Source organism: Echiichthys vipera, assembly GCF_963691815.1.
Source record: "Echiichthys vipera genome assembly, chromosome: 19".
Classification (NCBI taxonomy): domain Eukaryota; kingdom Metazoa; phylum Chordata; class Actinopteri; order Perciformes; family Trachinidae; genus Echiichthys; species Echiichthys vipera.
The window spans coordinates 24,460,165-24,473,906 of NC_139844.1; the positions used below are offsets into that span (position 1 = coordinate 24,460,165).

The following is a 13,742-nucleotide window of genomic DNA, read 5'->3' on the forward strand; positions in this document are numbered from 1 at the left end:
CCTGTTCCTGAACCACTGCAACCTGTTCCTGAACCACTGAAACCTGTTCCTGAACCACTGCCACCTGTTCCTGAACCACTGCCACCTGTTCCTGAACCACTGCAACCTGTTCCTGAACCCCTGCAACCTGTTCCATGAACCACTGCAACCTGTTCCTGAACCACTGCCACCTGTTCCATGAACCACTGCAACCTGTTCCTGAACCACTGCCACCTGTTCCTGAACCGCTGCAACCACGGCAACCTGTTCCTTGAACCACTGCAACCCGTTCCTGAACCACTGCAACCTGTTCCTGAACCACTGCAACCTGTTCCTGAACATTGCAACCTGTTCCTTGAACCACTGCAACCTGTTCCTGAACCACTGCAATCTGTTCCCATTCTCTACTCATAAAACACTATACCTTTGCTGCTCCACAGTCAAAGGTTTAAACATTGTGAATCCAAACAAAAGCTATTGAAGTGATTCGGTTTAGACAAAAACATCACCAATACAATCAGAGTAACATCTCTAACACACGATTCACTCTCAGTCGTTTCTTTGCCGTCAGAAACAGTTTCATCAGGATCCCCCAGTTAGAGCTGGTTAATGTGGCCCGGGAAAGGGAAGTTTGGGGTCCCCTGCTGGAGCTGCTGCTCCTGAGACCAGACCCCGGATAAGAAGCTGAAGATGAGATGAGATGTATTTAAAATATGTTTCAAAATTGAAAAAAGGGAGAAAATAAACAACAACAGAGCTGAAGCGCCAAAAAGCCATGTCACTGAACACGCGGTCAAGCTGATGCAAACCCCTGCTGTGCCGGGCTGGGGCACCAGTGGAGCCGGCACCGCGAGTCAGATCAGATACAGGGACGGATATTTAACAATTTAACAACGTAATGCCACGGACAAATATTGCAATTCCTCCGCATTTATGATCAACAGCAATACTGCTTTAGAAACAATGCATCAACTCTATCACACATATAGAGTCTAAATCTAATCACATATATTTAATTTTTAACAACAACAAAATAGCCGAGAATAATTATGAACAAATACGCAACATAATTATCTGTAAACACATTTAAAAATGAGTAGGAAGAAGCACTCAATTATCTTGTTCTACCTCCAATCGTATCCGTTAATTACATAAACTCTCTGCCCCCTTCCTCATGTCTACACCTCATGATTGTTCTATATATCATCCAATACTTTAGTCCTCAGACAGCTGTCACCTTTAATTTAGTAAAGTATTTTTGTAGAGGGTCTGGCCAGAGCGTAACCTCCATCTGGAGCCCCTCTCTATCTCTGCATCTCTAAGCTGCCCCGGAGAGATGAGCCGTCCTGGAGGTCGTGCGTTTGAGGATTGTGTTCTGCTTTCCATTCCCTCCGCGTATGTGTCTCAAACTCTGCCGTGTGATGCGTTTACAAATGTTGCTTCAGATGCTGCTGTTTCATTCTCACTTTGAAGCTGCTGCCTTTACCTTCTTACCTCCTCCGCACACAACATGTAAACTGGGAAATTAGAGCAACAGTCGTCTCCATATGTTAACAGTTTAAAGGTAGTTTACATAAAAACAGGAAGAATGCAAGATTCAGCCCCTGCAGGGATACAACGTGAGCTGCTGTAGTGACAAGACTGGAGGGGAAGCGCAGAATAGAAATATCATTCATGCACCTTCTCTCTCTTCACCGATGCACACACACACACAAACACACACACACACACACACACACACACCTAAAACGAGCTGTGTTATAACGTCCTCCGCACCGGCGCCAGTCTGTCACCGTCAAACACCGCGTAGTTTATTAAGATAAGATTAATTCACATTTTCAGTCCATACTTCCAAAGGTTTCATCCTGCACTGAAACTCAGATCATGTGCTTAAAGGTTAAACGTGCAGAATCTTTATTAAAAGCTATTTATTTTTATTAATTAATTTTTTTTGGCAGTTTTTCCAGCCTTTATTAGAAAAGATGGACAGGAAATGGGGAGAGAGAGAGAGAGAGAGAGAGAGAGAGAGAGGGGGAGCAAAGGGTCTCAGGTCGGAGTCGAACCCGCGGCTGCTGCCTTCGAGGACCTTCAGCCTCTTTACACGGGGCGACCGCTCCCACCGCTGAGACCCCGGACGCCCCAAAAAAGCTAGTATTTTAAATGTTTGACGGGTTTGACAATGACTTCCTGTCCCGTTGTGTTTCCATGGCAGCAGCCAATAGCGTTGGGCGTTGCTGATTGCCAGGGTTGTCTGTTGTTGGGTGCAGCTACTGTAGGCTGGCACTGGGTGAAATGGAGTTAGCCAATCCTGCAGCTGCTTGGGAGCCTCAGTGAAGGGGGCGTTCTTTGTCCCAGCAGCTGAGTGAGCGGAGACGGGCAACAACCAGAGTCACTATAGGCCGAGCATTCACTCCATGGACTGAGAGAAAGGAGAGGAACGCCTTTCAAACACATACCCACATGGCTATGCTGCTCCTGGATGCTAACATCACTTTCATCTGCACTTAGCTGGAACCTCTAATGCTAACGGCTAACGCTAACTTCCAGTCAAACTCCTCTAATCCTTGTTTTGATGCTGTGATTTTCTGGAGGGGACGGGTTCAAACAGGCTCAAACAGAGTCCGGTCTCCTGGAGCTACTGGGCCGGGTCTGACCAACCTGGCAACCCCACTGCTGGACTTCTTTTTTGTTGTTGAGACGCCGATCTGGAGACTCTAGAAGGAGCTGTTCTGCTCATTCTCTGGATTCAACCTCTAACCTAGCGTTCAGTAGCCCTGGAGGTCCACGGTTATCTTCCAACGTTGATGTATATTTTCAACTCTTGATCTTTAGACCTTTGTCAAAAGACGTGAACATAAACATTCAAAATGTGCCCTAGTTAATAACCTGTTGCAGTCGATGTGATTGACATAAAGTGACAGGAAGTTAACAAGGGCCAAAGCTGTTGCCTAGCAATGGAATTCCATTGGAAAGGTCTATTGTGACAGGGCATCGAACGTGTTTGCCTGTCCCCCGGCTTTTCCTCTTTTCTAGCAATACTTGAAGCGTGTATTAAGAAGAAGATAGAAGAAGAAGAAGAAGAAGAAGAAGAAGAAGAAGAAGAAGAAGAAGAAGAAGAAGAAGAAGAAGAAGAAGAAGAAGAAGAAGAAGAAGAAGAAGAAGAAGAAGAAGAATCCTGCACGGGGAAATTCATGTTTTTACTGAGAAGTGAGGAAGAAAGAGAAGATGTCTCTCTCTCCTTTGTCTCCTTGGACCCCATCAAATCAACAAGTGTCTATTTGAGATCGCATGCTCTTCCAATTTCACCTTCCCTTCTTTATGTAGATTTGCAGAAGGGTCCATATTCCCTGAACCGACCCAAGGTTCTGCCTCACTCTCATGAATACTCTGCTCTATCTATGAGCGACGGAGCCTGGCGGTAAATGTAATATACAATAAGTCGGTTATTGGAGTGTTGTGTTGGTATTTATACAGCACTGTTTGTTCAGGAGTGACCTCCAATGAATATTTGTGGATGAGCTGCACAGCCAGTACAGCGGAGAGTGAGGCAGTAAAGCCCACGTCCATAAACACAACGGTTACGTATTATTTTCATGGTTTCTTCCAAACTAAAACTAAAATAACACACACTCTGCATCAGTCACACAGATCTGACATGATGTCACGTCTGCAGACACTTGCTTAATAAACTCACTAATAAAAAGCAAACAGATGACTGAAGCTGTCTGTCATGTTGCAGTAAAGGACACTTCGACATGTGGGCCTGAGGAGCTGGGGATCAAACCGCCTATCTCTCAAATGGAGGACAACCCACTCCGTCACTGAGCCACAGCCGCCCAAGCCAACAGATGACTGAAGCTGTCTGTCATGTTGCAGTTAAGGACACTTCAACATGTGGACCTGGGGATCAAACCGCCAATCTCTCAAATGGAGGACAACCCACTCCGTCACTGAGCCATAGCCGCCCAAGCCAACAGAAAGCCAACAGATGACTGAGGCTGTCTGTCAAATTGCAGTAAAGGACACTTCGACATGTGGGCCTGAGGAGCTGGGGATCAAACCGCCAATCTCTCAAATGGAGGACAACCCACTCTCCCACTGAGCCACAAGCCAACAGAAGACTGAAGCTGTCTGTCATGTTGCAGTAAGAGGAGGGGAGACGCACATTTTTGCTGTTTGTTTGCTGTATTTGATTAAAGGTTGAATCTGTAGAATGAGCAGAACAGCTCCATCTAGAGTCTGAAGATCGTCGTCTCAACAACAAAAAAGAAGTCCAGCAGTGGGGTTGCCAGGTTGGTCAGACCCGGCCCAGCAGCTCCAGGAGACCGGAGTCTGTTTGAGCCTGTTTGAACCCGTCCCCTCCAGAAAATCACAGCATCAAAACAAGGATTAGAGGAGTTTGACTGACAGTTAGCGTTAGCCGTTAGCGTTAGCGGTTCCAGCTAAGTGCAGATGAAAGTGATGTTAGCATCAAGGAGCAGCGTAGCCATGTGGGCGTGCGTTTGAATGGCGTTCCTCTCCTTTCTCTCAGTCCATGGAGTGAATGCTCGGCCTATAGTGACTCTGGTTGTTGCCCGTCTCCGCTCACTCAGCTGCTGGGACAAAGAACGCCCCCTTCACTGAGGCTTTCACCCAGTGCCAGCCTACAGTAGCTGCACCCAACAACAGACAACCCTGGCAACCAGCAACGCCCAACGCTATCGGCTGCTACCATGGAAACACAACGGGACAGGAAATCATTGTCAAACCTGTCAAACATTTAAAAAACTAGCTTATTGGGGCGTCCGGTGCCTCAGTGGTTAGAGCGGTCGCCCCGTGTAAAGAGGCTGAAGGTCCTCGAGGCAGCAGCCGCGGGTTCGACTCCGACCTGTGACCCTTTGCTGCACGCCCCCCCCCCCCCCCTCTCTCTCACCCTATTTCCTGTCTGTCCTTTCTAATGAAGGCTTGAAAAACTGCCAAAAATCATCTTTAAATAGGAAAAATATAGCTTTTAATAAAGATTCTGCACGTTTAACCTTTAAGCACATGATCTGATTCTCAGTGCAGGATGAAACCTTTGGAAGTACGGACTGAAAAATGTGAATAAACCTTATTTTAATGCTTTATCCTGAGAAAAGCAGAACTGCTGGAGGTGTTTTGGGTTGAGCACAGCAGCGTCTGACTCGGATGTGACCCGTGTGTGCGCCACGGTTCCCACAATGGAGGCTTTTATTCATGATTGTATGATTTTAAAAGAAGTGTTTAGTTCTGCAAATGATCCGAAGTGTTGCTGCTGCGGATGCGTGTGAATGTGTGTGTGAGTGTGTGTGAGTGTGTGTGAGTGTCGGACACAATGCGCGCTGTTTTTAAACAAAAGTGACACATTTAACCACAAAATGACACCGTTTCTGTTCCCCTGTCCGCCGCTCACCGGGCTTCATTCAGCACAGACAGAACAAAGCTCTGTCATCACGTCTACGGCACCGAGCTTCTCTAACTGGACCGAGCTTCTCTAACTGGACCGAGCTTCTCTAACTGGACCGTACATCGCGTCCGTTCGGCCGCAGAACTGAGAGCGCCGTGTGCGTAAAAGTGCCCAAACTCGCCCGGAGTCAGTTCCTCATCCCGTAGACAAACAACACACACACACATAAAAAGTCCTCCTTTACCTTGTGTTCATTTGTCGCCTCTCATCTGGAGCGGACTTTAATCCCCACTGATCATCTCCCCCCCCCCCCCCTCGGTGAAGAACCAGATCCCGGTCCGGTCCGGTTCCGATGGACGGAAGCAGTTTGGTAAATATTCCCGTGGTTCAGCTTCTACTTGTGCCCGTCCTCTGAGGCTGTGAGCGGCAGCATCAGTGTGTGACTGGCTCTTGAACCATCACACACACACGCAGAGTGAACACACACTAAAGTGAACAGAAGCGCGACTTCCGGCCGGACCCTCCACAATAAAACCCTCCAAATCTTACTGATCTGGACTCTTAATGGGAGTCTCACAGAACTGTGATCTAATCAGTGTGTGTGTGTGTGTGTGTGTGTGTGTGTGTGTGTGTGTGTGTGTCTGTGTGTGTTTGTCTGTGTTTCTGTGTGTGTGTGTGTGTGTGTTTCTGTGTGTGTGTGTGTGTGTGTTTCTGTGTGTGTGTCTGTTTCTCTGTGTGCACGCGCGTGTCTGTGTGTGTGTGTGTGTGTATGTATGTGTGTGTGTGTGTGTATGTATATATGTGTGTGTGTGTGTGTGTGTGTGTGTGTGTGTTTGCAGATATTTCAAGTAGAGATAAATTGAATTTAATTAATGAATGAAATTTATTTTAATTTAAAAATTGAATTTGAATGTTACTCAGATTGTGTCATTACTGATCTACAGCGCCCCCTGGTGTCAGTCAAAAACACATCAGCGTCCGCTTCAACACAGCAGCGATGAAGCGGACGATACCAAACTTCCCAGGCAGTTAGGACACGTCCACACATCCCAGAATGATCTCTTCCCCGCCTCGTTATTCAAAAGTTCTCCTTCGACCCGGCATCGTCTCAAGAACTCTCTGTGTACGCACGAAAACATCCAACAGGCGCAAAACGCTGTAGTACACACGCCGTTATATGAGGCTGAAACTCTGCCACAGAGAGACACAAACAACAGGGAAGAAGAGACGGAGCGCCGTAACACGTCACACGCATTGATGACGTCATGGCGATGCGTGGCTTTGTTTCCAGATCTTTCCGTAGACCTCGGAGTTTTTGTGCGTCTTGTCGACTGTTTTTGAATCTTTTCATCGACCAAATCTGCAGTAAACACTCCACCTCCGCATCACACCAACGTGAACCTTTCACCGCCATTGTTTGAAATGTCAGCGCATGGTCCCTCCTTCTTTTTTCTACGTCCCAACAGGCGCACAGGAAATGACCTCAGAGCCGCCGTAGGCCTCGTGCTCGTACACATGCGCAAGCTCGTGCTCGTACACGTTCAAACGTGCTTTACTAAAGCCCACCTCTCCCAAACGGGCTGTGGACGGCCAGCTGGCCGCAGCTAGGCGCAGAGCTGTTGCACTCACACTGGTCAAAGGAACCAGACTTTACCCGAAAAACCTGTTTTGGCGCAGTGCGGAAGGACAGTGTGAGTGCGCCCTTACAATATGTTCAGCCTGCATGCTCTGGGTTAATATTCGCCATGTGAAATGTTTGTGAGAGAAAGAATACGAACACAGAAGCTGCAGTTAAATGAAAAGCGTGACTTTCCAGGAACATTGGAAACAGCTTGCATCTCTTTTTGCATGTTTCCTGTTTCCTGGCAGTGTTTCTGATTCTGATTCTGGAAATAAGTGGCAGGGACAACCGAACACCCCTGGTGGGAGCTTTAAACCCACTGGGCAGCAGGAAAAAATCATAAATCCATCTCTGATGTTTTCAGTCAGGCGATCAATCTCAGTACGGACCGTCGGCCTCCAGCTGCACGCTAATGTAAAGCTGAATGAGGCCCCTCATGCCTCGGCACCATGATGTGTGAAACACCATTGTAGGTAAACAAATAGTGGTGTCATGCCACGGTGGTGAAATGCAAACAGCAGGGTAAACTACAGCCCGGGTTCAGCTGGGAAAATAATACGCTTCTGATGATGCTGGTGTTTGACACAAGTGTTATCGTGCTGCCTTCTTGTAGGTCTGAGTCTCAGTCAACAATGCAAAGGAAGCTCCGCCGCCAACATACGACACAGATCTTTTAACTAACCACAGGTGAGTTCTGAGGATTACAATCAGAATTTGATATCGGGGAAAGAAAGATGGCACCCAGACACTTAATGGTGCCCCTTTGATTTTACCCCCACACACACACACAACTTGTCAGGACCCAAAGAACCAGGTCGCGGGTCCAAGCGTGTGAAATGTGTTTCCTCAGGAGGGGGGCTGGAGTCTCCCTTAGAGAGAGGGGGAGAAGTTCAGCATCCGTGAGGAACTCGGAGTAGAGCCGCTGCTCCTTTGCGTTGAAAGGAGCCAGTTGAGGTGGTTCAGGATCATCTAGTAAGGATGAACCCTGGGCGCCTCCCTAGGGAGGTGTTCCAGGCATGTCCAGCTGGGAGGAGGCCTCGGGGAAGACCCAGGACCAGGTGGAGAGATTAGATCTCCACACTGGCCTGGGAACGCCTCAGGATCCCCCAGTTAGAGCTGGTTAATGTGGCCCGGGAAAGGGAAGTTTGGGGTCCCCTGCTGGAGCTGCTGCACCCGAGACCCGACCCCGGATAAGAGGCTGAAGATGAGATGAGATGAGATGAGACAAACACAACTTATCATACTTTACCACATGTGGTGATTTAAATCCTAGTGTAACCCGCGTGAATGCGTTTACATGCAGTTTAAAAACCTGATACCAATATCCTATTCAAGGACTCTTCTCATGCTGCTGCAGAGGTTTGTTGTTATTTTCAGCAGCATTAGTGGTTAAAAAAGACCTTTGAATGCCTTCACCGTACTGCCCCGAGCTAATCACTGTTAGCCACATTCGGCTGTTAGTGACTCTCCGGGATTTCTCCGTTACTTGTTACACAAAAACATTGTCTTGATGGCTCATTTGATGAGCAAAAAGAACCCTGAGAGGATTTTACGGAGGAATTTCACTTTAAGACTCATTTGAACCCCGTTAAACCACCTCTAACGATGTCAGCCAACTCCTGCTGTGGGGGGGACAATGTGAAATATGCATGAATAGCTGCATCATCAGAGTTTTCTACTGATTTCCTCGGACAAGGAGTGCGAGGAATTCAAATGTCAGTTCATTATTGGGCTGCAAAGAGGATAAATGGGCTGATGGATAGTGTGAAAACATGCCTCCCACACCACTGACACTGTGCTGGATGTGGAGCCAGCTGTTATCTCTTTAAGGGGGGGAAAGGCATTTTCACCTGGATGTTATCATGGTTGGTTTTTTTTTATTATCATCATTTTGAGCGTTTTGCCTCAGCTGGCACAGAGGGAAGGTGGGGGAGGGGATGGGGGGCTCATGGCTGCTGCAGTGAGGACTCAGCCTTTCGGTGCTTTGGGCTCTGCTCCACCAGGTGAGCTACCAGGGGGCTCATCATGTTGTTTTAATAGATCCTGTATGGAATAGAGCTGCTGGAGCTTCATAGATTAACAGAGAAATGATCAGATCACTATCGAGGTGACTGTTAGCAGTGTTACCTGAGACTGTCCGTCTCTCTTAGACCCAGATACTGAAGATAACCAAAGACATGGCTCCAGCTCAGCTGCACACTATCAATAAGGAGGATAGATTAAACCAGAGCAGGAACCTTCCCTTCCTATACACGTCAATGTAACGTACAAAGTCTGTCAATGTAAAGATCATTTTTGGTATTAAAGTTCATCTGAAGGTTGCTGAACATAGTTACTTGCTGAGGGCCCACATGGTAAACTGCGTCTACTGTATCATGTGAATGCAGCAGCATTCAGTGCATCCCATGATCACGAGCTGCTATGGCAAAGGATTTCCATTCTGAAAGTTGGTATGTTAAAAAATAACATCCCTCACCGCAGGAATGTTCCTCCCTGCACAACATGAGTGAGTCAGGAAGGGATTACCCACGAGACCCGTACTGTAAGTCCTGCAGGGGGGCATGTATGTCCCGTTCAACCTCTTCTATCACTTTGGTGAAGCTATCACCACTTTAATTAATTAAGTTTGAAGATGTCTGAAAATGAAATGTTCAAACTGTTAAACCTTAATTCAGAAGAGTGGGGGTCAAACGTAACAGGAGGTCCATAACGGCACCAGTGATGACTCTGGTGACTGGTGAAAACAGCTGCCATTAGAAGTGGTTCCCATGAAAGCAAATGCTTCATTTATAGTTGTCTTAACTGAATTTCATCTTAAAAAGAGACTATTTAACTTTAAAAGAAGAAATAATCAATTAGAATTTTCAGTGTTATCTTTTCATACTTGGTGTTAAAACCATCGACTGTATAAAACATGGACGTAGCGTCTCCGTCAGGTCCGTTCTCTAACTTGATCCAGTCGTCCTCGCCTACAGGAGTCTCCATCTTGTCAGACTTTGACTCCGCCTCATTTCCTCTGACCAAAAAAGGGCATGTATGTGACGTTGGTGGGAGGGGCGTACGTCCATCTGGCTGACGTTTACCTCCGAGGAGAAGTGAGGGCCAGAGGCTAGCTGTCACTCAAGAGGCCACGCCCCTAATTATTCATAAACTTTAACCTCCAATAACATAAAAACTAGCCTGGTACAATCTCCAAGCCCGCAGAAGTCCCTCGGCTGTGCATTAGAGGCTGTCACAGTCAAGATCGCGTTCACAGAGCTCAGACAGTTTTGGGAACTTATATGTGACTCATCACAGACACACATCTACTTGTATTCTAATTTTAAAGGTTAAGCTCCTGGTAGTATTATGGCCAGCCTTGTTTAAAACAAACTAAATACTGTGATGTACAAAATACAGTTTGTCTGCGTCAGTCTCTCCCAACACCTCCCTGACCTTACCTTGACCCCACCAGGGTTTGGTGCCACCTAGCTTTGAATGGCCTTTTGTTATCCATGAAAGAGCATGTGAGAAAGCACAATGCTTTACTGCAGCTATCCAAATATATTGTTATTACAGGCAGCATTACATACCCTCAGGAAATGTGTACGCACACTTTGCTTTAATTGGCGGCACGCCATATGGATAGATCTTTTCTGTGAAACCATTTTTTCTCAAGTGGGGAAGTTAAGAATGAAGGTTCACCTGTGCTTCCATTCTGGGCGGCTGTTGATTAGACACATCGAGCTCGGTGATGTAAGTCTTCCTTATGTGAGCTCGGTCCCCAGAGATCTTTCTGTCTTACCTCCTAATCACGTGTTTTCACCTCTCATCGATCGCAGCTCTGGAGGTCATGGAGAGAGAGAAACATTGTATGGACTAAACAGAGAAACATATGAAGATGCAGAGAGTGGAGGGGTATTTCTGTGAACACGGTGGGGGGGGGGGGGGGGGGGGGGGGTTGGTTTGTGGTTATGTGCTTGGCCTCATCAAAAACAACCTCAGACAGCAGAGGCTACATTTTACTCAGTGACAGAATTAAACCGATCACAATAGTCTTGGGAGGTAACGTCAGGTAACTACCCAAGGGTGGATTTGGTTGTATTTAAAAATGAATAAGCTGCTTATACACACACAGGGAGTTTGCATGTCCTCCCCGTGTCTGCGTGGGGTTTCTCCGGGTTCTCCGGTTTCCTCCCACAGTCCAAAGACGTGCAGGTGTTCGGTTCATTGATGACTCTAAATCACCCGCGTCGAACCGCCAATCTCTCGAATCTCTCGAATGGAGGATGACCCACTCTACCACTCATCCACAGTGTAGTGTTATGTTTTTATTTGGTATATAAAAAAATACAAGTCTTTCTTCGTTCTTTGTACACTTTTGGTCGCTCCAAGCACCTGTGCCCAAACTGAACAGGCACCGATCAAAACCCAAACAGCAGGATTGACCGCAGCAGGCCTCTGGCATGCCGTACATCAGGGGTGATGGCTTCAACAAGTTCATGGAGCTCCCAGACCGCAGGTTTCTCTGTCATTGTTCTATTTCCACATACAGTGAAGATCAAAATTAGAGAATAAAGTATAAATTCCGGTTTTATTCTGAAATATTGTTAGTTCTTATAACTTGTGGCTAAACCACTTCTGTACTAGAATGAATCAGTCGGAGTCAAACCTGCAGCCGCTGCCTCAAGGACCTTTGGCCTCTTTACACGGGGGGACTGCTCTAACCACTAAGTCACCGGTCGCCCCCTAGCATATTTCTTTTAATAACACATTGTCAGACACACCCTTTTTATCTGCAGCTCTCCTGGTGACTTTAAAGATCGCAGCTGCTCTAAGGAGACTGAAACCCTGAGACAGCAGGTTGTCCAAGTGAAGGCCAAAGGGACGACCCTCTCAGCCGTCACAGAGAGGTTGGGCGTTCACAGTCTATTATTTCAAGAACACCTCCACTGCAATTGTCTCCAATCAGCTGCAATTTTCACGCAAGACAATGCACAATGCCCCCTGTCACACTGTAAAACAGGTGAAGCAGCTCCTTAAAGCGAAGAAACAATGACACGACAGAGTCCAGAGTCCAGATCTAAAGCCCGTAGAGAACCTCTGTAGGGGGACTGGACTTTTGGCCTTGGGCAGCGGTCTGTACAGTGCCCTCCTATTCTTCATGTGTCCGTTTATTGCAGTGTATAGTTCCCTATCACAGAAGTAGTGCACTATAAAGTGTGTACGCCGTCGGAATTTTAACAATTTATTTGTGATTTCACATTAAAATTAACTAATCAACATCAGTAAAACCTTTGACCGTCCTCCTGAGTGGACGTTTGTATCATAAACAGACTTTAAAACGGGTTTACAGCAACGTTTGTTTACATGATGCTGATCACACATATCTTTCACACACACATATATATGTCAGTCTTGTGTAGTGTCTGAAATCTCGTTTTGTCATTTCCTGTATAGTTCACTATTTAATAAACACTATATCGGGGATAGTGACTGAGTGAGTGAGGGAACGATTTCAAACATAGCTTATGTGAATGACGTCCGCTGACAGGAAGTGAACAAGGACCCTGGCCTTTGCCTCGCAGTGGAATTCCATTGAAATGGTCGATTGATGCCAACTATCTTCTCAACTGTAGGGAAATGAACGTGCATACCAAAGAAAGAGAAGAATGGGTTATGAATAAGACGGCAGATGAAAGTGATATGAGCCAACAAACTGGCTCAAATACCATTAATAGAATATAAACTACTATATACTGCACATGTAGAGACTGGGGGTGGTGTCTTTGTTCTGTAATCATGTCGGGGAATGACTTCAGCTGATGGCACTGTGATGTTTCTTCTTTTGTGAAAACAAGAGGAATTCCAAGAAATGTGCAACCATTGAGTTTCTAATAACAGCATTCCTAAAATAATAGGAAGATACAAAGATCTGGAAAGGAACCAAAGCTTTTGTAATCTTTTGCAAAACTGGCCTGAGGGTCGAATACCATAAAAGTATTCTGGAGAACAGAGAGAAATATCTGCCAACACTCTTTGGCATCCGTCCATAGTTTAAGGGCAACTATTCTACTCCTCTTCAGGTTCATTTTTTGTTTTCATAGAACATGTTTAAATGCGGGGGAGAAGTTCAGCATCCGTGAGGAACTCGGAGTAGAGCCGCTGCTCCTTTGCGTTGAAAGGAGCCAGTTGAGGTGGTTCAGGATCATCTGGTAAGGATGAACCCTAGGCGCCTCCCTAGGGAGGTGTTCCAGGCACGTCCAGCTGGGAGGAGGCCTCGGGGAAGACCCAGGACCAGGTGGAGAGATTAGATCTCCACACTGGTCTGGGAACGCCTCAGGATCCCCCAGTTAGAGCTGGTTAATGTGGCCCGGGAAAGGGAAGTTTGGGGTCCCCTGCTGGAGCTGCTGCCCCCGCGACCCGACCCCGGATAAGAGGCTGAAGATGAGATGAGCTCATGGCTGCTGCAGCTTCAGTCTGAGACGCTCTGTTGCAGCGCCTCTTTCTTTAAAGCCCCACTCCCAGAAAGCCCAGGCTGCTCTGATTGGTCAGACGCCTCCTGGTCTCCTCCCCGCGGTTCCTTATCACTGCCGCTAGCATGTAGCTAAATGTCGATGGAAGTGGACTGTGGGGCAGAAATCACAAATAACACAACCGGACAAGTTGTGGCAGGCGTGTGCTCGCAAATTCACCGACAACTGTTGGTTGTTGACTCTGGCTGGGGCCCAGTCAACGCCGTCTCCATGGTAACTTGCT

The 13,742-nt window shown here is 46.9% G+C and overlaps 1 protein-coding gene across 1 annotated transcript in view; it reads right to left on the minus strand.

Moving 5' to 3' along the window:
- The window catches only part of opn5 (opsin 5), a 45,361-nt gene extending 39,699 nt beyond the window's left edge, over positions 1 to 5,662 (minus strand). The window contains exon 1 of the mRNA XM_083933703.1: positions 5,628 to 5,662. The gene's annotated coding sequence lies outside the window, so the exon portion shown is untranslated. The remainder of the gene's footprint in view (positions 1 to 5,627) is intronic.
- Positions 5,663 to 13,742: the final 8,080 nt, after the last annotated feature.